General features: G+C 35.6%; 1 pseudogene; it reads left to right on the top strand.

Annotated features, from left to right (window-relative positions):
- The first annotated feature begins 748 nt into the window (after positions 1 to 748).
- LOC110593451 lies at positions 749 to 1,159 on the top strand (annotated as a pseudogene).
- The last annotated feature ends 24,959 nt before the right edge of the window (positions 1,160 to 26,118 follow it).

The raw sequence follows: 26,118 nt of genomic DNA, 5'->3' as shown, positions 1-26,118 counted from the left end.
CTTGAATCCCTTTCCTAGTATGCAGTCAAGCTGCAATATTTGTTGTAGCCTTGTGTAATTCTGGATAATTCTCTTTTCCAGAGTAATACTTTTCAATATATTTTAGGTCTTAATGACTTAACTGAGTGCCTGATAAAAGTTTCCATTAGTGATTGCCATTAATCCTTGCATTTGTTCATTGAAATCAAAACAGTCCTTTTACAATAGTAGTAAAATTCTGAAAGAATGCAAGGGCTCTCTTCATGAGAAAATTCAGCCATTTTCTCTACTGTGTATGTCTTCAAATGAAAGGATGAAACAGTAAATACAGTAAAAATTATTATAAGATATTTTGCTTTGTGAATTACACAGTCTGCCTTAAAAGATAAGAAAAAAGAAAGACCCCAAATTATTTTTTTAAAGCTGAAATTATGGTGATAGTAGATCCAGTATACCATTTGTATTAAAAAATATATAGATTATATATCAAAGGAGTTTAAAGTACAAGTTTATGGTGAAACAGATGTAGAACTCAATCAGGGTATCAATGTTTACTAATTGGGTAAAGTTATTTAATGTTTTGATCATTAGTTTTCTCACTTATAAAATGGGAAAGGTAAACCAACTTTTTGGATTTGTTATGATGATTACATAGTATGACACACAGAGGTGATTATCACAATACTTGGTCCATCACAATCACTAAATGCCAACTTAAAGATAAACAGCTCTTTCCCTTTTGGCTGCTGCAGTGAGAGGAACTGCCACCATGTCCTCCCACCTGCAATGGATGGATGAACATGCAGAACTGCTCCAGCTTCCTGATCAAGAGGAACAAGCAGACACACAGCACAGAACCCAATAACCTGAAGGCTTGTAACTCCTGCCACGATGGGCTGATTCACTGCAAGACTGTGGGCAAGGAGCTGGCAGTCTATGGCAAATGTGTACTGGTGGTCATGAATTGGAGATCCAGCCAGCAAACCCTGCCACCTCCTACATGTGGGCCACCATCAGCAAGAATGCCCAGGCCATCCTCAGCAGCATCAGGCACATGATCTGCAAGAACAAGTACAGCCCAGATCTGTGCATGGCTGCCATTTGCAGAGCCAGCACCATCCTGTTCAGCCAGAAGCCTGTGATGGGGAAGAGGTTGGGCCACCCCACTAAGAGCTCCTGAGTACCTGCCCCCCACCTCCAAAGCAATAAAGATGTCAATCACCTAAAGACAAATAAAAATAAACATAATACTTCATACAGTTTGAAATATTTGCCTAGGCTTTCTATTGACCCCATCATAAATGTGAATCCAAGAAGTAAGCTTCATAAAAATCTTTACAGTTGATCCTGATGAAGACTCAGATGTCTTTGTTTTATTGTGATATATCCTCATAATGGATTCTTGAGGAGATATTTATTAATATACTGCATTCAGTATTCTTAAACAGGAAACTAATACGTTCAACCAGCTTTTATTTTTCTCCTATCTTCTTTAATATCTAAGACAGTATTCTTTTTTTTATTATGTTATATTAATCACCATACATTACATCATTAGTTTTTGATGTAGTGCTCCAAGATTCATTGTTTGCATATAACACCCAGTGCTCCATTCAGTATGTGCCCTCTTTAATACCCATCACCAGGCTAACCCATCCCCCCCCCACCCAGAACCCTCAGTTTGTTTCTCAGAGTCCATAGTCTCTCGTGGTTTGTAGGACAGTATTCTTAGTTGCAGGACGTAGTAGCTCATTAGCTCTCTGTACTTCTGTGCTCCCATCTCCCCACAATATGGTCCAAGCTCTTTGCTCTCTTCAAGGGTGCACTGCCAAATAGTTTCCCTTCCTGCCACTGACTTGACCTCCTTCATTCATGATTCCATTTTTCTTTCTTTCTTTTTTTATTATTATTATGTTCAGTTAGCCAACATATAATATACATCATTAGTTTTTGATGTAGTGTTCAACAATTGATTAGTTGTTTATAACACCCAGTGCTCATCGCAACACATGCTCTCCTTAATAGCCATCACCCTGTTCCCCACCCCCCACTCCTTTATGCAACCCTCAGTTTGTTTCCCAGAGTCCAGAGTCTCTCATGGTTTGTCTCCCTCTCTGGTTTCTTCCCGTTCCATTTTTCTTTCTAATCATGCCCAGTACTCTGGTGATGATGATGCAAAATCCTTATCTCATTTTGGGGGTGGACTGGCTAGCCGTATCTCAGTATAGAGAAAGACAGAGTCTAGGCACTGGATGCCCTTTTGGAAGGCAGATTACAGGGTCACTCTGGAATAGAGGTGAAAACAATATTCATGGTAGTTGATGAAGAGCACCTTAGGCTGAGGTTAAGTTGGGTAGAAATCAATAAGAAAGGAGATGGTCAAAAAAGAAGTAAGGGATAATGCTAGGGAGGCAAAGCTAGTGGATCAGAATCAAGTCAATGAATGATGGATATGATATTTGTCTTATTTATTTATTATATTTCATTAGGGTGGGAAAACACACCCTTAAAGGAACTGAATTAGACTGGACAATAAGAAGGCTGGTTGTCATCTTCATCAAAATTCTTAACATCGTCATGAATGTCATCATCATCATCATCACCACCACCACCACTGCTACCATCATCATTATAATCCCATTTGCAGAAAAATAGTAAAGTGTATCAGTGTTACATTGAAACAGTCCAAAAATAGATTAAGGCAAAACTTGGCTATTACTGTATAATCTTTATTCAGCAAGTTATTGATTGACTATAGATTGCTTTTTACTGAGATATAATTCACATAACATAATATTCACCATTTTATTTATTTATTAAAGGTATATTTATTTATTTGAGAGAGCGAGAGCATGAGAGCATGAGCTAGGAGGAGGGGCAGAGGCAGAGGGAGAGAGAGAATCCACAAACAGCCTCCTCACTGAGCGCAGAGCCTGAGTTGGGGCTTGATCCGAGGACCCTGAGATCATGACCTGAGCCAAAGCCAAGAGTCGGCAACTCAACTGACTGAGCCACCCAGGCACCCCAAATTCACCATTTTAAAGTGTATAGTTTAGTGGTTTTCATCCTCCCTTCCATCTATACCTTAGCAATAGCCTTTCTTGCTATTTGGCCATGTCTTGTAAACTTGTGGATCTGCTTCTTAGTCAATTAAGACTTACTAATGTGAGTATGTTAGTTTCTTACTATTGCTAGAACAAATTAGGGCAAATTTAACAGCTTAAAGTAATACAAATTTAGTATCTTGCAGTTTGGAGATCTTTTTAAGCTATAATCAAAGTTTTAGCCAGGCTGCATTTCTTCTGGAGACTTAATGGGGAATCCTTTTCCTTGCCTTTCCAATTTTCAGAAGCTACCCACATCCTTTGCTCATGGCCCCTTCCTTTGTCTTCAAAGCCAGTAGCATAACATCTTCAAATCTCTCTCTCTCTCTTTTCCTCATGTCTCCAACTTTCAGTTATAAAGATCTTTGTGCTTACTTTGGGCCGACCCAGATAATCCACGATAATATCTCCATCTCAAGATCTTTAATCACATCTACATAATCCCCTTTGTTGTGTAAGGGAACATTCACAGGTTCTGGAAATTAGGATGTGGACATCTTTGAGGGAGGGAGTTGCCATTTAGCCTACTACACTGGGATTCATGTAAATATGTTATATTGCATGAATAATATTGTTTTAGTGTATTTTTTTATGTTTAATGAGGTTATCTCTACAAAATTTTCTTGTACACTACTCTTGGATTTCACAGCCTGTGAAATTTAAAAGCCCTTCTTCAAGAAGTTTGCTCATTGCCAGAGAGCTTACACTCTCCTACACTGTGACAATCCCATCTTCAACGAATTCCATTTAGTGATTTCCATAAAATATATCCTTTACATTAGTTGGGAGTTTTACTTGTTTTACTGAAAATTTGAAAGTTTATGGGCATGACCATCAATCTCATTGATTCCTTCCTTCTTTTTTTTCACTCCTATTGTCCCTATCCCTCTTCTTATCATCCTGTCACTCAGATGGCCTGGCATCTTTAAACTTCTCTCTGTTTTGCAGAACAGTTCATTTTTGAACAATTTCAGTTGTCAAACTTGAAAAATGGCACCAAAGCACATCAGAGCAAGGGACCTCCATTGAAGAAGTTTGAATGTCTGTTGAAATGGCTGTATCTATAGCTGGCAAAGTGATGTTTCTTCTAATTATAAATATAATGCTATGACTCATATAAAGATTGTTATAATAGATAGTTGAAAGATGATGCTAAGCATCTTCAGCTATTTGGACACATGGTTGGTATGCATGTCTGAATACTGTCTTACCTACTAGTGTTCGTCACTAATTAGGTTTGCTTTAAGTATTCACTCTTTATCAGTCATTTTGTTAACTACAGATCCAATAAAGAACAAAACATAAGGTCTTGATTCTATTGGCTCACATTTTTATTGATCCATGTAACCATTGTCCAGCCATATCTTTGGTTTGTTATTGCTTTTGGTGAATTGCCTTGTACCTACCTGAGGTAATGGTCAAGATAAATTGATAGCAATAGAAGACCTGGGCCTGACACTGCTGAAAATGGTTTTCGTTAACTTATTCCCAGTTACTATGGAAATAGCAGTATGAAAATAGGAGATTTGGGAAAGATAAAAATTACTTTCTGAATAGGCTTCTTAAAGGCATATATCTAGCACAATGAGATATAATTTTCAGTTCTTCTATGCATTCATAGTATATATGTACCTCAAAAAACTTTAAAATGGAAAGGACTATGTCTCTATTTTTCTATGCCTGGCATATAGTGAGTGATATAAATTAAAGTATTTGTTGGATGATTAAGTAAATACATATATGATTGTGTTTAAAAAAATAATCACAACTGCCATTTATGACCACTATGTGCCAGCTGCTGTGCTAAGCTTTGTATATGCATTCATGATTTTTATTCCTATTATAAGAAAAATAAAACTTACAGGGGTTTTGTATATCTATCTGTAACTTTGCTCTTAGTTATTAGCCTGTATCACTCTCTACTCATCATTCTAAGTCATAATTATCTTATAAACTATTAGGCTCCCTTACAAGACTATGAACTCCAAGAAAGTAGTGATTTTTACTTGTGTATTACCAGTGCTAAATTCAGAGCCTAGCAAAGACAATGGTTCAATGACTGCTTCTGGGTTGAAATGATTGATCTTTGGAGATCCATCCTCAACATAAGGAATCAGTGGAGAGGACTTGAAGATTAGGAGAACTGTACTCAGATCATTGATGCAAGCTGAGCTATGCCCATTTGGTCACTCTCACCTCCTAGGTTCTTTTTCTGGTAGATAATGTTAGCTACCAAAGAAGCTTCAGGTTGAGGGTCAGCTACACCTGCCATTTTGATATCAAGTTATAATAAAAACAAGTTAAACCAAATTCTTATTTACACACATAAATTTATTAAATATAGACATCCACTGGCAATCAAACATAAACAATTTATACAACCTATATTTTAATTTCAATAAAGTCATATGGTGCTTTTACTTGTTCTGACTACTACTGGTATGAAAGTTCACTTAAGGTGGATGTGATTAGAGGTAACTCTTCTAGCAGTCATCAGGCAATTATATTCTCCTGCATTATAATTATAATTAAGTTCCCCTATATTTTAAGTTGAGTATGGATTTTTTTTTTTTTTTTTTTTGGTCAAGCTGTGGCCAGTGTCCTTGAAGATCCAGTTTACAAGCCTCACTCAATTCTTATATCATTATTATGAAGGGAGAAGGGAGCCTTACTAAAGCATATAAGCAAATCCACATATCTTAAATACCTCCAGTTTCACCAGTGAGAACCTTCTTCTAATGGTCATCATGCTAATCAACAAGCCACTAATTTCACCAATGCACATTTATTTTTGACATTCATCAGATTAATTAACAAACCTCAGGTGAAGATGGAGATCTATAAAAGAAGCCCTTGTAGCTGACTCAGGTCTTTTTGATATGATGCCAAGTGAACACCATAGAATGTGTTTTTTTTTTTTTTTTTAGAATGTGGTTTTTAATTAGGGTAACTGAGATTTATGACTAAAACTAGTAACATTCATAACATCACACCATTAATGATAATTTACATATCTCTACACATATATGTATACGTATATATGTGTATGTGTACATGCATTTGAGTGTGTATGTTGTATTTATGTGTGTTTCTGTAATCTCTAGAATTAGGGTTAAACATTTGTGACCTAGGTGGTTCCTGTAAGTTCTCCAGAAGTAATCCATCTTCTGGGAAGCTGTTATTTTCATCCTATTCACATTTTACTTTTTATTGCATCTTCAGTTCAAAACTTATTTGTAGAAATTTTGTATAAAAAAGAAACTTTGTATAAAATAATTTAGATTTATGTATTTGATAAACTATACTAAAATTAGTATATATTTTTCATGTGATATTTTCCCTTCCCAAATAATTTATAAACTCATCCAGAAAAAGAATTTTTATTTTCATTTTTAATTGTTCATCCATTCATATCACAAATATTTATAGTGTCATTAGAGCTAGTTCTTTCCATTCTCTCTTTTGCACTTCCAAGCCCACAGTTAACTGGGTTTGGTACCCAGTGCATACACTGTAAATGTTGATTTACTGAAAAACATCCTATTATGAAGCCATCATTACTGAAGTTTGTAGGTTTCTTTTCCTAATTTCAAAATGCCTTTTTCATTTTAGGTCACTCCAGGTAGCTGTCTTATTGCATCAATTCTCTGTCGATTCTCACTGCACGGGGTGAAGAAGAAATCACTGGATCAGGTAGGGCCTCTAGAAAAAGTACTCACTCAAAATTAAATCCATATACTACACTTCAGAGCGAAACTTTAAAAATATTCTTACAATAGAACTTGAGGCAATTGATTTTGGAAATTACTAGAAGTAGAGACCATTTTTTTTCTGTACTACAAGATCTCTTTTGTGAAAAAGAAACTATTTATACAAGTACTTGTTAAAGCTTCTACATTGCAATTTACTCCACCTAATAATTACCCTATCAACACATATTCTGTCTAAATGTCTTTAGTCACAGTCCTTCTAATGTAATCTGGGTGTTCATTGTTCTTCTGTTTGATATGCACTGGAAGCTTGCAGCATCTTATTCTAATCAGTATTTGAATGCATTGTCTGTTGAAATGAAAGTAACAATGATTAGTAGGACAGATGTTTCCCTTGAATGTGAAAATGTAGGGGTTAAAACCACAAATTAAACTGAATATTCACAGTCTTTGCATGCATTTTTCAAGATGGTGGAACACAAATTTTTGCATAGTGGAAATCAGGTACTAGTCAAAGTTGTAAAGATCTGTGACCTGCAAAATAGATGATATTTGGAAATAACTAAACTGTCCGTTCTGAAGAATAGACACAGAACTGTAGTATGTTGGTAACATGAAATATTATCTGCCTTTATGGTTGGTGATTTTGACAGAGACTAGGAGAGACATGGAAATGGAAAACAGAACAATCAGAATTCCATGCCAGGTGCATCAGTGCATCGGTATATTAACAGAAGGATTAGAAGAGCCTGTGAATGGATTGTCATTATTCATTAGTGTATTACTATTTTTGTTAATATTAGATGTATCTCTGCTTTTTGATTGAAAATGCTATAAAATCAGTTGCTTATGACATTTAATTGTCAAAATAGGAAGATTTTATAACAAATCTGATTTCTCTCATGTTGGTAATATTTATCTCCAGTTTCTACATATATCCCTTAGTTAATATTTTCACTGGGGTTTATAAGGCCATGAGAAAAAATAAAGTATATATAATGTATGGTCAATGAGCTAACTCTAATTTCTCAATTGAGGAAATAATTGAGGCCATAATTTTCATTTGTTTGTAAAAACAGTGTAGATCTTCCTCTACTTACCATGGAGTTATGTCTGGATAACTATAAGTTGAAAATATAATTAAGTTGAAAATCAATTTAACACACCTAACCTAACCTACTGAACTTCATAACTTATCCAGCCTATTTTAAACATGCTCAGAACACTTACAGTTAGGGAAAATCATCCAACACAAAATCTATTTTGTAATAAAGTGTGGAATATCTTATGTAATCAATTTCACACTGTGCTGAAAGTGGAAAATAGAATAGTTATATGGGTACGGAATGGTTGTAAGTGTGTTGATTGTATACCCTGGTGATCTTGGGGCCAACTGGGAGCTCCAGCTCACTGCCATTATGCAACATCTGAAGAGAGCATCATAACGCATGTCACTAGTGTGGGAAAAGATCAAAATTCAAAATATGGGGCGCCTGGGTGGCTCAGTTGGTTAAGCGACTGTCTTCGGCTCAGGTCATGATCCTGGAGTCCCGGGATCGAGTCCCGCATCGGGCTCCCTGCTCAGCGGGGGGTCTGCTTCTCCCTCTGCCCTCTTCCCTCTCGTGCTCTCTGTCTCTCATTCTCTCTCAAATAAATAAATAAAATCTTTTAAAAAAAATTCAAAATATGGTTTCTATTGAATGTGTATTACTTTCGCACCTTCTTAAAGTCAAAATATCCTAAGTCAAACCACTACAAGTCAGGGATTGTATTGTAACTTATACCTTTATTTAAATAAAGTTTGTGGTTATTTCTTCTCACAACCTTTACAAATACTCATTGAAAAAGGTAATGAATACAGTTTCAGAATACGGATGAACAGGCCCAAATGGTGGACAGTGCCTAGTTAGCTAAGATCTTAAGGAAAAACAACAGGGCCATAAAACCCTAATTTACAGTGCAAATTACCATCACTTCAGGAGGAATAGCATCTGATTTCTAACTCCAGTAGTCTCAGTCATCAGGCTGATTTGGGGTAGCCCCCCCCCTTTTTTTCTGAATTGCTTAAGCAGTTAATAAGAAGATGGATGAGTGTTTTTGGATTAAAAGAATTCCTCTGTCTACTGACCTGCTCAGAGTTTATACAAAATCACCATCTAGGTCTCTTGAAGTTATGACCCATGGATCTAATCTCCATTAAAGCTTTCTTCACATAGAATTAAGATGTTCAAAATGAAGCATCTTTGGAGTCAGTACCCATGATTAAGAGGTTATTAGTTCAAGAAGGTGTCCCTACAGTGGTTTTTGGTGTTTCATGCCTCCCCTATTTGAAATCTTACCACACCTCTAACTCACAAGTGTAAATACCTTAGACTATGGCATCTAGTTAACATGTGCTTTTGTTTGTTTTAATTTCATTAATTTAACCTAAAGCCTTTCAGTCAACATTTGAAAACTTTGAAAAATCAAATAAGTAATAAAGTAATGATGTTTCATGATTCATAAGACTACCTCCATGATTGTGGGCAAACCATTTAAATCCTCCTTTTTATTCACTGTATGAAAGGCCTTTGTTGGAGGAGGGCTGGGTCCTCTCACATAGGGATATAGTATCTTTGTTCTTTTTAATTTTTTTTTTTTTTGGTGTTAGCGATTTGTTTAAATATATTTTGATTGACCCATTTGATAATTACCTGAACATTTGATCTTTTTATAGCATAAATAGGACATAAACTTTAGAGACAAGTAAATTTAGGATTATATTCTATCCTCATCTATTACCAGCTGTGATTCCTTGTTACAAATTCTGCATTTGTAACTGGTACGGAACAATGATATCATTTAAAAGGGTTTTCCCAAGGATTAAACTAGGTAATACGTTTCAAACTCTTAGTATACTGTGTATCACAGAGGAAACACTCAAAAGTGTTAATTGTACCATGGAATTGCCTAGAATACTAATCAGAATGGTATATGTATATAGAAATTAATAGTGCTATCACAGGGAATAAGGATGGCTTATCTGTTTTCAAATCATTAGTATAGAAAAAATATTAACACTAAAAGTGCACTGAAGAAAGCTTGAAGTTTGAAGATTTGCAGTGCCTCAGGTTTTATTTCTATTGATTATCATTGTAAGCACAGAAAACTAGGAGTATTGAATGTTCTATATATGGAGCTTAATATCTGTGAAAGCCAATGTAAAGGTGACCACAGATGTGATCTAGCACAAAGATTTTCTCAGACTGGATTATTTGTTTGAATTTGTTTTTTATTTGTTTTTTGTTTTGTCTTGTTTTATGTGGAGCTATACTATATATAAAAGTTATATAAGAAGAGCTATCTATTTGGTGATGAGAGAAGCTCAGTCTGTTCAACTCTACCACCTACCCATACCCAAGTTTGCTCTGAAGAACCCCTCCCCACAATGCTTAGAGAACACATGCACACACACACAGACACACAAATTAAAAAAAGAAGAAAGAAAAAAGAAAGACACTAACCGACTCCTGTCCTTTAAATTTTAAGATGGAGAAACTGAAGCCAAGCATAGTGAAGTGACATGCCCTAGGTCACACACTGAGAGAGGGACAGGTCTGGTTGGACTGACTCCCATCTACGGGATCCTGTTGACTCTTATAAAGAATATATTTACAGTTTAGGACAGCAAATGTCATTCTGGGAAATGGCCTTTCCTCCTTTTTTGCCAATCATATCAATTTGGTTGTTGCACATGTATTCTATCATGTTGCACATGTATTATAGTATCAGTTCTCAAAGTGTCGCCAACCAGCAATATCAGCATAACTTATTTTTTTTCTTAATTTTTTAAAAGATTTATTTATTGGGGAGGGGGCAGAGGGAGAGAGACACTTAAGCAGACTCCACGCTGAGTGCGGAGCCCCACGTGGGGCTCAATCTCATGACCATGAGAACATGACCTGAGCTGAAATCAAGAGTCAGAGGCTTAACCGACTGTGCCACCAGGTGCCCTAGCATAACTAAAAAAATCCAAATTCTTGGGCCTACTCAGACCACCTAAATCAAAAATTCTGGTGGTGGGGCCTTGGAACTCATGGTTTAACAAGCTCTCCAGGGGATTCTCATATTCATTAAAGCTTAAAAACCTCTATATTAAAGAAATTATTTGGAAATTAACTCTATCTGTAAATGAATCTTAATTATCTGGCTTACGTACCAACAGGCAAAGGCCACTATGAAGATACATGAAATTCTGTAAAGAAAATAATTGAGAGGGAAGAATGAAATTTTGTTGATCACCTACCTTATACAACAAACTCTTTGATTTCTATTAGTTATTTAATCCTTAAGGAGCATTCTGAAGTATATGTATTATTATCTGAGCTTTGATGGAAAAAATAGACTCAGAAAGATGAAATAACTTGCCTAAAATCATTCAACTGGAAGTTGCAGAACTAGGATTTGAACCCAGATGTAATTGACTCCAAAGCTTTAAATCTTCCCATTATGCATTGAAACCCACTGGGCACTACACACACCTGGGGTGGAATAGCTACAACTCCAGGAGAAAAATCCATGCATTTAATCTCTCCATCATTATGGAGTGCTTTAATGTTGATTATATTTAAGATGTAATATGCCTGTCTTGATGTTACATGGAAACAATATTTTGTCACTCTGACACAAGAGAATGAATGCCTTTTTTACTCTTCTTCATTCTACTTACATCTATTTGAATATCAGTCCCCAAATTTCTATAAACTTGCCTAACGATGACAAGCTAATGTATATGTATATGCTCTTTTTTTTTTTCTTTAGCATTTCATGTAAAATATAATGTACCTTCAATGGGTCCTGTTTGGGGACATATAAAAAGTTTCTGAGAAATGAATCATTACCTTAGATATTATGTAAATAAAATCATGTCAGTATTATGTAAATGTAATTACATATAGAAGTAATTATAGGGATATATATTGCAAACTTCAGAGTTGTAATACAGGAAATTATAGGAGAGGGTAATTATATATCATGTTCCCCAAAGCTTCAACATCTAGGAAGAAATTCATCCATTTATATGTCTGAAAGAGACGTTAAATATTTTATTGTGTTCCACAGAGGGTGTGGTGAATGGGTGGTCTGATTAGGGAAATAGAGGATGAGTAGGTATTGTGAATTCAGAAGATGTTTGTATTGTGGAAGCATATCAGTTCTAGAGCTGTTAAGATTACTTGTCAATTATAGGCCTTGCTTATCTCTACCTGAGACTGGTTTTCAGTGTGTGGAGAGGAAAATTCTCCTTGCCTGCTCCATGTTCTAGGATTCTGCCTGTAAGAATGCCAACTGCATAATCTAGTACCTTGTAATGTTCTAGAAAATTGAACTTAATTGGACAGGTTGTACAAATGGCTTCCAGAGGAAAAATAATCTAAAGAGATAAATGCACAAAATTTAGCAGAAATGTGTATGCAATATTAGTACTTGAGGACCTGTATCAAGGATTGTATCTGACGTGTGGTATGTAGTCTCTATATAGGAGAATGGATGGAGCTTGAGAGTATAATGCAAAGCTATATAAGTCAGAGAAAGACAAATACCATATGATCTCACTCATGTGGAATTTAAGAAGCAAAACAAATAAGCAAAGGGGAAAAAAGGAGAGAGAGAGAGAATGAAACCAAGAAACAGACTCTTAACTATAGAAAACAAACTGATGGTTACCAAAGGGGAGGTTGGCAGGGGATGGGTGAAATAGGTGATGGGGATTAAGGTGGGCCCTTGCTATGATGAGCACCGGGTGGTGTATGGAATTGCTGAATCACTATATTGTACACCTGAAACTACTGTAACACTGTATGTTAATGATACTGTAATTAAAATTATAAAAAACTTAATTTTAAAAAAAGGAGTAAAGACCAGAAATCACAAGTTAATGAGATCAGATTTGGAAGCAGAACAAAGCAAGAAGTTCGGGTGCTCAGTCTTATTGAGGGACAACTAAATATTTGGGAACCAGAGAATCTAAGACTCGAGACTCAAAGGACACCTTCTTTTTAGGACAAAGGTAGCAATCAATCACTGTACCTCACATATCCTATTCAAGGGCAGTTCTGTCATTTTCCTAAGTAAATGTCTCCCCAATTTTTTTACTTCTCTCTACCTCCACTGGTATTGTCATACTCCATGCCACTATTGTCTTTTGCCTGAATGGATTACAGTTGCCTCCTAACCTCTTGCCTCATTGCTACTTACCCTTTTTTTTTTTAATTTTTTTATTGTTATGTTAATCCCCATACATTACCTCATTAGTTTTAGATGTAGTGTCCCATGATTCATTGTTTGTGCACAACACCCAGTGCTCCATGCAGAACGTGCCCTCCTCAGTACCCATCACCAGGCTAACCCATCCTCCCACCTCTTACCCTTTTCATAATCTGTTTTGTATACTGCAGCCAAAGTGATTAATCCTTCAGTTACTCCACATTGACTTTAGGGAAAATATTAAAGTCCTTAACATGATCTATAAGTCTCTGCATGTTCTTATACCTACTTACTTCTACAGTCTTACCTGATGTTCCTCTCAGCCCTGCTCCCTCTGTAACTCAATACTGCCCAGTTTCAGTTTCCTTAGGCAACATGCCTTTCTGCATAGAAAGCTTCCTCCATTACCCTTTCTCTTTTAGGTCTTACAGGATTTAATTCAAATATTGTTTCATCAGGAAACATTCCCTTTACAATTTTCTCCGGAAGCAAACACACACACACACACACACGCGCGCGTGTCTCCTTTGTCTCCTGTTATATTTCCTCACAGCTGCTGTTCCCCCACCACATAACTAACTAGTTTGCAATTATGTATTTGTGTGTTAATGTGAATAAATGCCTGTCTCCCCAACTAAACTTAAACCACATGAAAGCAGGAACCGTATCTTTTTTAATTTTTTTTTTTTATTTTGGATATACCCTAGAGCTCAGATCAATGGTTGCTGTAAATTGTTTGCTAAGCAAAGTCTTAGATATGACACCAAAGGTATAAGTGACAAAAGAAAAAAAAAATGATAAATTGAACTTCACAAAATTACAAAACTTTTGTACTTTAAATAGTATCAATGAAGTGAAATGAAAACCCACTGAATGAGAGAAAATATTTGGAAATTATTTATGTAGCAAGAGTCTTGTGTTTAGAATATATAAATTACTATTACAACCCAATAATAAATAATAAAATAATAATAATAACCCAGTAAAAATGGGCCAAGAATATGAATAGCCATTTCTCCAATCATGGTATACAAATGATTGATAAGCACATGATAAAATGTACAACATTACTCAATAGGGAGATGCAAATCAAAACAACAATGTGATGTTACTTCATGCCCGCTAGAATGACTGTAATAAAAATTAAGGATAATAACAACTGTTGGCAAGGATATGTACAAATTGGAATCCTCGTACATTGCTTGTAGGTATGTAGAATATATAGCCACTTTGGAAAACACTTTGGCTTGTCTTCAAAATATTAAACATAGAATTGTTGCATGACTTCTAACAATTTCACTACTAGTTAAATACCCAAGATAATTCAAGACATGTCTCCATACTAAACTTTGTACACAGATGTTCATTTTAGCAATACTCATAATGGCCCCAAAGTGGAAACTACCCAAATTTCCATCAACTGATGAACAAGTAAAGAAAATATAGTATATTATTTATACAGTGGAATATTATTGAGCAATATAAACAAATGAAGTACTGTTACATGCGACAACATGGAGGAACCTTGAAAACATTATCCTAAGTGAAATAAGCCAGTCACAAAAGACCATAAAATACCAATTACAGTTGTAATTCCATTTACATGAAATATCCAAAATAGACAAACATACATAGACAGAAAGTAAATTAATGTTTCCCTAAGAGTAGGCAGGAAAAGAATTGGGAAGAAATAGGGAGTGACTGCTAATGGGTGCCTTGTTTTTTTTTTTCCCTTGGCACTAAAAAGGTTATAAAATTAGATTATAATGATGGCTGCAGAACTCTGTGAATATACTAAACATCAGTGATTATATATTTTAAATGGGAGAATTGTATCATATGTATCAATAAAACCATTAAAATTTTTTGTCATGACTTGAAAAAAGTTTCTTATATTTAATGTGTGGGTACATTATTTTCACTGAATGGTCAAAAACTGTTAACACACATGGCCATTCAAAAATAATGCAAAACACCAGACATGGTAACTACATAGATAAATATATATTTAAAAGAGAGTCTTAAATATATTTGAAAGATAATTATTTAAAGCAAAACTATTAACAATGTATTATGAATTTTATGATGTACATGGAAGTAAAATATATGACAGTAATAGTGAAAGGGAAGGTTGGAAGAAACAGGAGTTTATTATTCTAAGGTTCTTACATATGATGTATTATCATAGCACTTGAAGATAGACTATAATCAAAGATGTATGCTATAAATTCTAAAGCAACTACTGAAATCATAAAACAGAGGTGTAGCTTAAAAATGAAGTAAAAAGTAAATAAAAATAGTTAATCCAAAAGAAGGCATAATAAGAGGAGCAAGGCTACAAACAATATATAGAACCAATAGTTAAAAAAAATAATGGTGGATTTAAAAACAACTTCAATAATCTCGTTAAATATAAATGGACTACATACCCCAGTTAAAAGTCAGAGATTGTGAGGTTGGATAAAACCTGTATATCAAATACAAGTAACATACATTAAATATAAAAATACAAATAGGTTAAAAGTTTAAAAAAATGAGAAAAAAAAAACATGTCATGCTAACACTAAGCAAAAAACAGTTGCAGTAGATATATCAGACAAAGTAGATTTCAGGTGGCAACTTAGAAGTGGAAGTAACAATGGTAAGCCATTATGCATCTAATAACACAGCTTCAAAATATATGAAGTAAAATCTATCAGAACTGCAAGTAGAAATCAATAAATCATTATCATAATTTGATATTAGAATACTCATAACAAATAGGGCAAGTCAACAGAAAATCAGTAAGTTTACAGATGACTTGAACAACACTAAAAACCAACTTGGCCTAGTTAACATTTATAGAATACTCCACCAAACTGGAGCAGAATATATATTGTTTTCAAGTACACATAAAACAGTTAGCAAGCTAGACCATATTCTGGCCCAAACATGTATTTCAATACACTTAAAATGATTAAAGTTACACAGTATCTTCTATGAATTATAATGAAATTAAATTAGAAATCGGTAACAAAAGATACCTGGAAAATACCCCAAATTTGAAAACTAAATAACACACTTCTAAATAACCCATGGCTCAAAGAAAACAATTAAGAGGGAATTCAGGAAGTATTTTTGAACTGTATGAAAATGAAAATACAACATAGAAAAATTTGTGGGATTTACCTAAGACATAACTTATAGGAAATTTTATAACTCTGTCTCTTTTAGAAAAAAAGAAGCGTCATGAATGACCTCAGCTTCAACCTTAAGAAACTAATAAGAGAAAATTAAACGCATGGTAAACAAAAGATAGGATATAATAAAGATTCAGGGCAATCTCCCTCAATGAAATAGAAGACAGAAAAATAATAGAGAAAATTGCTTATTCTTTGAAAGCTTATTCTTTGAAAATATCAGGAAAATTGATAAATATCTAGCCAGATTGATCTAGAATAAATATAAAATAGACAGACTTTAGCAATATCAAGAATGTGAGAGGTGAGTGTTATGAATTAACTTCATACCAATAAATTTGACAACTTAGATGAAATGGACAAATCTCTTAAAAGATACAAAGACTCACTATAGTGATTTAAATAGTGTCCCCCAAATTACAGTCTTTGCAGGTATAATTAGTTAAGGATCTTGAGACGAAATCTTCTTGGATTTAGGCCCTAAATCCAGTTACTGGTGTCTTTATAAGAGAGAGATTTACACATAGACACAGGGAATAAAGCCTGTGAAGACCGAGGTAGAGATTGAAGTTATGCTGCCAGAAGCCAAGGAATTCCAGGAGCCACCAGAAGTTGGAAGAGGCAAAGAAGGGTGAAGTTGGAGGATTTATACTACCTAATGTCAAGACTTACTAGAATGCTACAGGAATGACTGTGGTAGTGGCATAAAGATAGACATATGGATCAATGGAACAGAATAGAGATCCACAGATATAGATGCATACATTTATGAACAACTGATTTTTTATAAAAGTAATTTGTTGGATAAAAGATAGTCTTTCCAACAGATGGTTTTGGAACAATTGGATATTCAAATGCAAAAATGTGAACTTGAATCTGTATCTCATACTGTATATAAAAATTAACAAAATGGATCATAGATCTAAATTTTAAATGTAAAATGGTAAAACTTCTAGAAAAAAAACAGAAAAACGTCAGTGTGGTCTTAGGCAAATTTCTTAGCTATAACACTGAAAGCAAGATTTATAAAAAATTAATAAATTAGACTTCATTACAATTAATTATTTTTGCTTTGCAAGAGACACTAAGAGAATAAATAAAAATCCACAGATATGGAAAAGGTGTTTGCAAATCAAATATCCAAGAACAGATTTTATTCCAGGATATATAAAGAACTCTCCAGATGTTATTATAAGAAGTCAAACAAACTAATAATAAACGGGCAAAAGATTTTTACATAAACTTCATCAGAGAACACATATGTATGGCAAATAATCATTTGTCATTAATCATTAGGGAAATATAAACTAAAACCACAAAAGATGCCACTACATGCCTTATTAGAATGTCTAGAATTAAAAGAAATGGTGACACCCATATTTGCATGGATGTGGAACAATTAGAAATCCCATGTCCTGCTAGTAGACATTTACAAAAGTAAGAACCCTTGTGAAGACATTTTTGGTGATTTCTTAAAAAGTTAAACACCTCCCAGTTGATACAACCATTATATTCTTAGATATTTACCCATGAAAAATGAAAGTATACATCTATATGAAGACTTATAGATGGATGTTTATAGCAACATTATCTGTGTCACCCCAAAACTGTGGAAACAATCTAAATATCCATCAACAAGTGAATGGATATATCAACTGTGTTCTAGCCATACAATAGAAGCTCACAATAAAAGGCAATAAGAGGGAAAAAACTATTGGCACATGCAGCAATACAGAGTAATCTCATAATTTTTCTGTGATAAAGAAACCAGATGAAAGAGCGCATACTGTTTGATTTCCATTTATATAAAGTTCTACAGAGTGTAAACTAATCAATAGTGACATAAATAAATAAATCAGCAGTTACCTGGGGACTAGGAAGTAGGGAGGAGTGGGATTAAAATAAGAAGAACTTTCAGGGTGATGGATATATTCACTATCTTAATATTGGTGAAGATTTCATGAGCATATACATATATCAAGGATTTTCAAATTGTACACTTACAGCACAAAAGTTTGAAAGAACTGAAAAATAAATATTGAGACAGACAATGGTAGCAGAGAGAGCAAGGGTGGTATGTAAGGCTTTTCCCCCCAAATCCTGCTCAGGGCCTTGGACTATGTTCTTCAGGCACTGTAGAGCCCTTGAAGGTTTTAGTGGGCCAGTTACATTATTTGCATTTTAGCTGTATGGCGCAGAGGGAGGGAAAGGATTGGGAACACACATTTTTTTTTTTTTTTTTTTTTAACAATGTAATGGAATTGCAACAAATGTTCCAAATAATCTCTGCAGGATTTCCAGTGAAACCAATTAGCATACACTTGAAAAAGTACTGGTGGGATTAGGGACTTATTCTGTAACCATTAAAACAAATTGGCCCATGTTGGCATACAAGCTAGTAAGTGGCAGAACAATGACTTAAAACCAAGCCTGTCTGATTGAAAGGCTATTTTTCTTTCCACTACACATGCCCTCTCCCACCTGGATACAAACCTCATTCCAAAACCTAATGGTGATGAAGACTCAAGTAATCAAATGACAATTTTCAGGATTTTCTTCAAATCAGAATGTGGACTAAATGTTATATAATGCCAGGTCTGCTGCTGTACTTTCACCCTGCTGAAACATGCTGTACCAATAATGGATTGCATCTACACCTTTTTATTTGAAAATATGAGTCACATTCCAAGATCATCCCCAAAGTGACACACGTTAAAAGTGATTAAAATGGGAATTCACTGTCTTGTTTAGGGACAATAAATTCAGTAAGCCACAGTGCTTAAGTGGGTATAGTATTCCATACTGGTTCAAGAACAACATCTCTAGTATAACCTAGATTAGATTGTTTCTCAGAGAAGCTCTAAGAGGAGGATAGAAAGCAAGAATGCCAAGCTTAAATTTATTTGGCAGAGGAGAGGTTAAACTTTAAAATTAGCAGTCTTCTGGAAACATGAAAAGCAGTTACCCTTATCCCATCCTATTTGGAAGTCTTTGAAGAAATTCGACATTTTGACAATCTGAAATGTCAGTCATTCATTCTGTGGCAAATGCATAGAAACCTACATGAGATTAGTCTGTTTGGCTTTTCAAAACTGTTGAACAAAACCCTCTTTGGACTTTGGCTAATAGTACTAATCAAAACTTTAATAATACACTTGTCATTTACCCTTTTTTATTATAAGTTGGATGGGTCTGGAGATTGCTTATGCAATTTTCACACAAAAGAATGAGCAATGAGTGTTTCAGGCTTGTTACAAAATCATGTTTGCAGGCAAGGAAGAGAAGGGAATAAAGCTGGGCCTAAGGGTTAAGGAATTCCTCTCTAATTTGGCTAAATTTTATTTAGTCCTAGAGAGAGAGAGAAAAAAAAGAGATTAGTTCTCATTCATTTACTGACCCTAATGCGCATTATCATGCATTAAGCAGAACAGTTAGAATACAGTGTGAACAGGTTAGACTCTGTCCTTTTGCTTGTGGAGCTCATAGTGGAAATTAGTAAAGCAGAGGGATTAAACTGCATTTTAGACAACACTAGGTTTAAATTCTGACTTTCTGCACCCTGTCTCTGATAAATTTCTTTACATTCCTAAGTATTTTTTCCTTATTTGTAATATTAACTATTAACAATAATACATATCTGAAAGGATATCTGTGTGAACCACATTACACCATGCATTCAAACCATGTAATTCAGCAATCTGTACTGTGTGCATTATTGTTACATGTTGCAGGTTATTGTGGTGTACTTGAACACATGATTTAGGTACTTTGCATGTGCTATCTTACTTAACCTTCATAACATCCTCTGTTTCTTTCATTTTACTAATGAGACAACAGAGGCACAAAGCATTCAAAAAACTTTAAGAAAAAATCATTCAGTTAATAAGTGGCAGAGCTTGAATCAAGTTTCTGCTGGTTCCCAAATCCATGTTTCCCACTCTGCAATGCTGCTTTCTAAGTTAAGATTAAAAGGAAAAGGATACCACAAGAAATATTCATTTATTAGTGGCAATCCTGTGGTAAAGTTCTGTTACTAACCAAATCTGCATATTTTTATCAGTATCCATATATAAAATTGAATTGCAAAAGCAAAGGTAAATATTCTTACTTAACATGAGTTCCCAGAGATTTCCCAATGAATATGCCCTCTGTTCTCATCAGTCTTTATATACAAGTCTTTTGGTTGAATTTTCCAGCCATGTTTATGGTGATTGCATTTGCTGAGCCAAAATTTGGGTATTCTGAAAGCAAATATCATTGCTTCTTAAAATTACAAGTAAACCCGATATATTAAGCACTAAAGATAAATTGAAGCAGGCACTTTGAAAAGACTGGCCCTATTACAGGCTGTCTAGTTACAGGGGTTGGATAAGTGCAGCTAATTGTGGCCAGAGAGATTCCCACTCTGAACTCCATCTCAGTCATTGTCTAGCAGAGTGGTCATGGGCAACTTAATTTTTTAGGTTCAGTTTCCTCAACTGTAAAATAGAAATGATAGAGATAGCAAATAACACCTATGCATGGGGATGTTTTAAGGATTAAATGGAATCATGGTCCAGATTAATTAGCCCAGTGCCTGGCAAGTAGCCCTGAATAAACTATGGATGTGGTTGTTGATGCTCCATGGTTGTACAGGTCTCCATGGCCAGTTCTTTTTAAGTTCAAGTAAAACATTCTGAACAAATAGCCAATTCATAAGGATAGATTAATCTGTGAAATGATGTTTTGATCATTTTTCCCACTCCCCCTGCTTGTGTTCCCTCTCTCGCTGTGTCTCTCTCTGTCAAATAAATAAATAAAATCTTAAATAAAAAGAAAAAAGAAAAAAGAAAATGTTTCCTAGAAAACTCTCCCTTTTCAGTTCTCTTTCAATTATTCAGATTGCTTCAGAGAATATCTTCAATTAGGTGTTCATGCACACAGAAAAATACCTGGCAATCTTCATTTGAACAAAGAGGGGTTCATTGTGAAAGACCAAAGTGCAGTTAGTCTTTCTCAGCCCATAGCTGCTGCAGGAGTGAAAGCTGGCATTTAGAAGTTGCAGCCTTGGGGGTATCAAGTCAGAAAGATCAAACTGAAATACTGAATTCATCGAAGTGTACAGTAACCTATACATTTATAGAAGAGGGCAGGACTCTTCCAACAAAAGATAATGTGACCCAGTGCCCAGATCTTGGTTTCGAATACCATTCTCCAATAGAAGGTACCGAAAGTCCTTGGCTAAATGGCTGATTTTAGAGTGGGGACATAGAATATTCAAGATAAACCTGGAGCATCTGGTAGGGCTAGAAACTAAGGAATTGATCAAAACACAAAACAATGAAGAAATACCAAAAGGACACAGAAGCCAGCTGAAAGAGCTCCCAATGGCTAAAGATGGAACAATTTGAGTCACAAAATAAATAATGTATTAACCTCTACAACTGAGTATAAAATATATATACTTGATATAAATAAATGATAAAAACATAGAGGGAAAGAGATGAATCTCCCACATAGAATTTCAAATAATTTGTATAAACACTTGTCCCTCTACTCCTTAATTACGGACTACATTTAGTGACTTGATTACAAAGAGTACAGTATGGAAAAGAGGAAAAATGACTTTATAGTGGAGAATCCTGGCAAATACTACTTTAGAGAGTTGATTAGTATTAAAACCATCAGTGATAAATCATGGGTTGATCACATGTATCTTTGATATGTGTTAAGAATGACATTTCACCTGTGGGGGTCTTCCTTTTCAAAACTCATAAGCCCAGTCTAACCATAAGAAAAAAAAAAACAGACAAACCCTTAATTGAGGAATATTCTATAAAATACCTGACTTCAAAACTGTCAAGGTCATCAAGGAAAAACTGTTACAGCCCAGAAGCCTAAGGAGACATGACTACTGAATGTAATGTTGTATCCTGAATAGAATCTTGGAACAGGGAAAGGACATTAAGAAAACTTCACAAACTATGGATAAAGCATGGAGTTTAGTTAATAAGAATGGCTTGATATTAGTTCATTGATTGTGACAAATGTGCTGTAGTAATATACATGTTAACTATAGGGGAAACTAGGTATACAGGGCATACAGAAACTCTTCTATCTTTCCAACTTTTCTGTAAACCTAAAAATATTCTAAAATAAAACATATAATGTGCAAGGTCTTCCTAGTTTTAAATTGAAGTTTTAATACTTTCTTTTAATAATTATTCTCATTGTCCAATATGATAGCTATTAGCCACCTGAGGCTATTGAACACTTGAAATATGGCTAGTCTAAAATGATATGTGCTTTAAGTATAAAATACACACCTGATTTGAAAGGCATAGTTCAGGGGCGTCTGGGCGACTCAGTTGGTTAAGCAACTGCCTTCGGCTCAGGTCATGATCCCAGGGTACTGGGATCAAGCCCTGCATCAGGCTCCCTGCTCAGCAGAGAGCCTATTTCTCCCTCTCCTTCTGTGGCTCCCCCTGCTTGTGCTCTTTCTCACTATCTCTCTGTCAAATAAATAAATAAAATCTTAAAAAAAAAAAAAAAAAAAAAACCTCAGTCTTAAAAATTCATCCTCCAGAGGCTGTATTTATGAAACTGATCATATGCAAATTTTACAGAGTGCAACCTTACAATCCTGCTGATGGACACTATGAAAGCCTAGATTTAAGATGAGATAGATTTATCTCTTTTCTACGACATTTGTGTTCCCCAACCAACTTCTGATAACTTCGCCGTCAAATGACTTCATATGACTAAATAATTTAGTTCTACCATCAATTTGCATCCAATATAGGTTATGATTTCCAGTAGCATCATATCACCAAAATAATGAAAGAGTAGAGCGCAGGATTAGAAAATGGCATGTTTGAGTTAAAATCCTAGCTTGGGAGCACCTGGGTGGCTCAGTCATTAAGTGTCTGCCTTTGGCTCAGGTAATGATCCCAGAGTCCTGGAATCGAGCCCCGAATCAGGCTCCTTGCTCAGTGGGGAGTCTGCTTCTTCCTCTGCCTGCTGCTCCCCCTGCTTGTGCTCCTCGCTGCTCTGTGTCAAATAAATAAATAAAATCTTTAAAAAAAATAAAATCCTAGCTTAGATGCTAGCTCTGAAAATGACTTTGGACAAGTTACTTTATCCTTTGGTGCTTCTATTTCGTGACCTGTAAAATGGGGATAATCATAGTTCCTAACTCACAGAACTGTTAGGAGAACCCAATAACAGTATAAGCAATATGCTTGAAACATCAGTCTGCTTATAGTAGGTATTAAAAGTTAATTATTCTTATTACCTCTTCCAGCTTTTTCCATTTCCTCCTCTATGCACAAACAGTATATATCCCTGGCCTACATAAGTACTTTTGGATTACTGCAGACTCTGAGTTCTAAAATAATACTAGGCCTTTGCATGAGTTGTTCCCTCTGCCTTACAGTTCTCTCCATGTTTTGGAGGCCTTGGAAGACTCTTACTTTGCCATCAGAACCAAGACTGCCTCCACCTCATCACAGATTTCCTTAATTATTTTTGGCATGGTTAATTGCTATAACTCCCACAGTACCCAGGTATTCCTCTGTTGGAATATTTGACATAACTAAAAATGCTCAATAACATACCTATTTTCATTCCTAAGCAAAGTTTCTTTAGATAGCCTGAACAAAATCATATTAATTTCTATACCTTAAACAAGTACTAGGCTCATGGTAGACATTAATAAGTAAGTCTGTGAGTAAATGAATGAATGAATGGCAATAGCAATTTGCTTAAAAGCAATGTAAGTGCTGCTTTCATGCTAGATGGGAACTTCACTATAGTGTATTGTCAAGGTTCTTGCAATAAGTCTGCCTTTCATGTGATACAACATGATTAATGAGGTCATTTTAATATGTTAGCAATTAACTTTTTGAGTATGGTCTGGATCCTACTCTATAATCAAGCATGCTATAATGAGGCTTCAGGATATTTGAAACAGAGTTATAAAATCACATTTTTTGTGAAGGGTAAAATTCTTATTTATGTGGAAGAATGGAGAAAGGGAAAGGAGGAGGAAAAGAAAACAAGATTGGCTGTTTTCTTACATTACTGAGTGTGAGACCTGCTCTCAAGATCTTCACAATGATTCTCTCATTTCTCATTCAATTTTTATGTGAGGTTAGGTTGTATCCCACATCAAAACGTTATAGGGATATTTTTCAAATTTTATTTTTGCAATATTCTGCAAATGTTACCCCTGTGTGTTTGCATTTGTAGTCAGGTTTTCTGAGGTGTAATTTACATGCTGTAAAGGCCTATGTATTTTCTATCACTGTCCCCCATAAATAGGGTGACCATACATACCAGTTTGCCTAGTGTTTCTGGTAGGTTTCTGTTAGCAGCAACCTTGGAGACGGATGATGGATATTAGAGTGAAAGATGCTGACTGGACAGTACCCTGGGATTTACATTTGTGGAAGGGAAGGGAAAGAAATAGCACTGGACAGAAGGAAAGGGGGAGTTGTAGTGAGTCTCAGTGTAACACCAGTCAATCTCATAGGGAACTCTGAAGCTGAGATGACCTACAGAATTGTCCCGAATTGAAGAGGACAAGCATTTATACTTCCTCCCTACCAACACACACACACACACACACTCGATTGGTCATTGGTTGCTCTGAAAAAGGGGTGTGACAGTGGACAAGTTGACTCCTTGAAGCTGAGTCCATCTCCCTGAAGGGGGATATGGGATATGGATGGCATATCACAGTATCCACCATGCCTGCTTATTCCTGGTTTATGCCCATGTGCCCAATGTATTTATGAATAGTGACCCCTTTCACACTCAAAATTTTCCTAATTTGAACAACAAATCATATTATTACCTGACCTTAAATCATGCCTCCTAGGCATTAAACACCTGGAAAAGAGGAGGATGCAAAGGAAGAGGGATATTCCAACATGAAAGCAAGAAAATGTTGAACTCCAACTCCCATGGGGGAGAAGAGGCAAGAAAAAAGAGATAACAAAAGGCTAAAGAGGAGTGAGTCTCTCTTTCTCTCTCTTTCTCCACTTTCACTTTTGCGTAACAGTGCAGTCTTTTAGAGTGGAGAAAGTCTCCACACTTTCTCTCTCTCAGTGTGGAACTCAGGGGAGCACAGAGTAATAGAAACATCCAGAAAGGTATGGGTCTTATGACACCTGAGAATATCAGAGGTACAGAGATCCATGGGGAGCTTATAGCATCAAGCCTCTAAGCTTCAAGTCTCTAGAAGAAGTTCTGTGTGTGGTGTCTTCAAGAAAGCATGGGGTACACATAAAGCAACAGCAACGTACTATTTGTCTAGACAGGTGGGCTATGGCAGCACAGTCAAATCCCAAAGTATGGAGTGAGGTGTGCAGAAGAAATGGGAATCCTTGCATGTCCTGGTATGAGGACACCAGAATGCTACTATAGCTATAAAGATCCCCCGAGGGAACAGGGAGTCTTTATAGGCTCCCACTCCAGAAGTGGGTGTCATCACATTGAGAGAGCTGATCAGATAAGCCACTCTGCATCCAAGGAGGATGCAGAAAATACAACGTAGAATATTATAATATTCTGGACTCTAGCCACATCCTCACTTAAACCTTTTTTGACTTAACTGGCTTACTAGTTTGAAAGAAGAAACAGGTTTGTGAGGGAGAGCCCCTTCTTCTTTCTACTGGCAGCAGCTACTTACTGGGTGCATGCATAGTCAGACCAGAGCCTCTGTGTGAGTAGGTCAGTCCATCTCTGTTCAATATTAGAAAGATCACTTGCTCATAGATTTTAATCACAGTCTTAAAAAATCTACTTCATCGAGAGAGGGGGCGGAGCAAGATGGCGGAGGAGTAGGAGACCTGGATTTCGTCTGGTCTCAGAAATTCAGCTGGATAGGGATCAAACCATTCTGAACACCTACAAACTCAA

This window comes from Neomonachus schauinslandi, chromosome 11, assembly GCF_002201575.2.
Source record: "Neomonachus schauinslandi chromosome 11, ASM220157v2, whole genome shotgun sequence".
NCBI lineage: Eukaryota > Metazoa > Chordata > Mammalia > Carnivora > Phocidae > Neomonachus > Neomonachus schauinslandi.
The sequence above is the reverse complement of the archived record's forward strand: the minus strand, read 5'-3'. Positions and strand labels throughout refer to the sequence as shown.